A 2,480-nucleotide genomic window follows, 5' to 3' on the forward strand; every position below is an offset into this window, starting at 1 on the left:
CACACAATAACTCTATTCCTTCGCATTCTTGGTTATGATATTTCTCTACAACATTCACTTCTTCATGTTTGTCAAATGAATTGGGGGTCGGATTGAAGATATTCAACTTCACCTTCATGTGGCCAAATGAGATCTTCATTATCCCAGTCCTATAATTAATGTTGGCATTCGTGGTTGCCAAGAAAGGACGGCCAAGGATAACGAGAATTTGGCTATTAGGATTCGGGACCAGTTCCGTGTCAGTGACAACGAAATCAACAAGGAAGAAAAATTTATCAATCTTAATCAATACGTCCTCAATGATACCCCTAGGCTTTTTAATGGATCGGTCGGCAAGTTGCAAAACCACCGACGTTGGTTTCAAATCTCATAAGCCTAATTTGACATATATCGAGTATGGAAGAAGGTTAACACTTGCTCCTAAGTCAAGAAGAGCCCGATTAATGATATGATCTCCAATGATGCATGAAGTGGTAGGTGAATTGGGGTCCTTAAACTTTGGAAGAGTGTTGTGCTGCAAAATGAGCTTACTTGCTCGGTTAAGACCACTTTCCTAGGTGCTTGACTTTTATTCTTCCTCTTTTGGATGCATAAGTCTTTCAAAAACTTGGCATAAGCCGGAATTTGCTTGATTGCATCCAAAAGTGGAAGATTGACTTTCACTTGCCTAAACACATCCATAATTTTATTTGTTTTGGCCTTTTGCTTGTCAATTGAAATGGATCCTTTTAAGGCATCCGAAAATGGAGCTCTTGGCTCAAAAACTTTCTTAGGAATTTTCTTTGAAGTCTCTTCAACACAAGAAATTTTTAAATCATTTTGCAAATTTTTCTTTTCAAAATCACTTTTCAAGATATTCTCATTTAAAAGATCATGCATATGCAATGAAGGAGGAATAGGATGAGAAACGGGACGGGTGTCAACTTTGGGTTGCACCAGTTCACTTTCTTCATTAGACATACCCACTTGGTTGTCCACAATCTTCCCACTTCTCAAGGTAGTCACTATATTGACATGCTCTATTGTGTGACTTTCCGACGACGAATGAGTCTCCACAACACATTGTTGCTTTTGTGGGGCATTCAAAGGCATTTTCCCTTTCTCTCTAGCATTTAAAGTACTAGTTATTTGCCCTACTTGGGTTTCTAGCTTAGCAAAGGATTGAGAATGAGAATGAAGCAATTGAGTGTTCGCCTCTAGAGTGTCTAAAATGGTCAAAACTTTCTCTTTAAAAGCAGGACTCTTAGCATTTCCTTGAGAATATGATGGTTGATTAGGAAAATGAGAATTAGAAAATTGTTTTCCTTGTGATTGAAATGATGATCTAAAACCTTGGGAACCTTGGCTTTGCATCGGAGGTGGAACATACTTCCCTTAGAAACCACCTTGGGGAGGGTTTAAGCCTTCCCCTTGGTTTCTCCAAGAGAAATTCAGATGATTCCTCCAACTAGGATTATAATGATTGCCATAAGAATTGTTCCCTTGATTAACAAAAGCTGTATTGACTTGTTCATGATGCTTACTTTGAACATGTCCATGAGGACAATTAGAAGTAAAATGTAAAACACTTGAACAAGTCATACATGTCTCATTGGATACATGATGGGAATGGTTAGGGATGGAAGATACTTGATTTACCGAGTTTTGGTTGATCAAGAATTGATCAAACCTTTGAGATAAGGATTTCATCTCGGCGGCTATTTTATTGGAATGGTCAACTTGATGTAAGCCAATATTCTTCCTTCCACTTGAATTCTTACCATTCTTAGAAGATAAAGTTCGACGTAAAGAATTTTCACTCATGCTCTTATAAAGATGCCACACGTTATCCTCATGCCTATCAATTTAAGAGCCACCCATGGAAGCATTAACCATGCCCTTATAATTGTCGGATAAGCTCTCAAAGAAATATTGAACTAATTGCCATTTGGTCATGTCATGATGTGGACACTTCCTAAGCAATTCATTGAATCTTTCCCATGCCTCATGGAACGTTTCCCCATCCCCGTGTGAAAACTCTCTAATTAAGGTTCTCATGGCATTGGTCTTAGAAACCGAATAGTACTTCTTCAAGAACTCTTGTTGTATTTCTGCCTAAGAAGTTATTGAAAAAGGTTTAAGATTGTTCAACCAATATTTTTCCTTGTCTTTAAGGGTGAATGGAAAAATTTTAAGCCGTAAGACCTCTTTCGGCATGTCCGTGTATCTCACGGTGGAACATACTTCAAGAAACTCATCCAAATGCTTGTAAGGTTCTTCACTTGGAAGTCCATGATAGTTAGGAAGCATTTTAATGGTTTGTGGTTTGATCTCATAGTGGTGTGCTCTAAATGGTGGTAATTGAATGCATGTAGGTGCATTGTATTCATTAGGCATATAGTGATCTCCTAAAGCAAGGGGAGGATTAGCAATTGGAGGTGCAACATGGGTACCTTGATTGCCTTGAATGATGGGAGGTTGTGGAGCATAGATTGGCTTTG

General features: G+C 38.4%; 1 non-coding gene across 1 annotated transcript; it reads left to right on the top strand.

Moving 5' to 3' along the window:
• Positions 1-1,933: 1,933 nt before the first annotated feature.
• On the top strand, positions 1,934-2,040 carry LOC132301950 (small nucleolar RNA R71). Its single transcript, XR_009480689.1, has one exon. It is a non-coding gene; the product is annotated as a small nucleolar RNA R71 (small nucleolar RNA).
• The last annotated feature ends 440 nt before the right edge of the window (positions 2,041-2,480 follow it).

Source organism: Cornus florida, unplaced genomic scaffold (genome assembly GCF_030987335.1).
Source record: "Cornus florida cultivar Cherokee Brave unplaced genomic scaffold, ASM3098733v1 CherokeeBrave_3.0.0_Hap2_Chr03, whole genome shotgun sequence".
Lineage (NCBI taxonomy): Eukaryota > Viridiplantae > Streptophyta > Magnoliopsida > Cornales > Cornaceae > Cornus > Cornus florida.